The following is a 1,289-nucleotide window of genomic DNA, read 5'->3' on the forward strand; positions in this document are numbered from 1 at the left end:
CCGAGTGTTGCAGACCGTACAGGCCATAGGCTCTGAGGAACAGACTCTAGCCACCTAGCAGACATAGCGAACTGTTTTTCATTTTAGTATTCAGTTAGGTTTATTATTAATTTCATACATAAAGCCCTGATATCCACAGACAAATGTAATATTTTCCGAAAGCCGAGACTGTAAAGGTTTCAAAGGTAAAGCTTTTCTCCAAAGGATTGACTAAAAATAGTTTTCTACTTCCCGGTTCTTTGTTCAATGGGCAAAGGACTTCCTCCCTAAATCTCTCCCAGGTGTAGGCCATTCAACTGGGCTCCTGAAAACCTGGCTCAGGAAGCCAACACAGCGGGACTCCTCCCAAGCCTTTTGACCTTCCTTCTCACCTTCCCCCAACTGAGCTCAGGTGCTACAGATATGTTAATTGAGCCTGAGAAACCAAGTTGCGGGCCTGGGACTCGAACCTGCAAATTACGATGTAAAGTTGCCGGAATGTCTGGAAAATTATGTATGTTAGCTGTACCTTGTCTTAGTCCCTCCCAGCTTGGTGTAAGGCTCCTCTCCTAAATAAAACAGAGGCGCAGAATGAATCCAGGTGCATTACGACTGGCAAGGCGTGTGTTACTGCATGCAGGGGGCTCAGTTCAGCATTGCAACCATACTTCCTGTTTAGCCAAGATGTTTACTATGCAGGATATTACGGCCTTCATGGCTGAGATGTTTGCAATGCAGGATCTGCCTGATGCCAGTCCCTCATCCACTCTGGTTTCGGGGTGTCTCTTTGTCTCTCTCTTGGTGTCCTTGTGTGTATCTCTATATCTTTACAGCCACCAGATATCCCCACCAGATGAACCAAACACCTGTGTCGAGGCTGGTTCTCGGCAGGGAATCTGTACCTGGACCAAGAGTCAGTTGTTCAAATAGAACCTGGGAACACTGAATGGTTTAAAATTAAGAAAGGTGTGCGGCAAGGTTGTATTCTTTCACCATACTTATTCAACATGTATGCTGAGCAAATAATCCAAGAAGCTAGTTTATATGAAGAAAAATGTGGCATCAAGATTGGAGGAAGACTCATTAACAACCTGCGATAGCAGATGATACAACCTTGCTTGCTGAAAGTGAAGAGCACTTAAAATACTTAATGATGAAGATCAAAGCGCACAGTCTTCGGTATGGATTACGTCTTCCGTATGGATTACATCTCAATGAAAAGAAAACAAACATCCTCCCCATTGGACCAATAAACATTCTTATCATCAGAGAAAAGATTGAAATTGTCAAGGACTTCATTCTTCTTGGAT

Source organism: Chrysochloris asiatica, unplaced genomic scaffold, assembly GCF_000296735.1.
Source record: "Chrysochloris asiatica unplaced genomic scaffold, ChrAsi1.0 scaffold00084, whole genome shotgun sequence".
NCBI classification, from domain to species: domain Eukaryota; kingdom Metazoa; phylum Chordata; class Mammalia; order Afrosoricida; family Chrysochloridae; genus Chrysochloris; species Chrysochloris asiatica.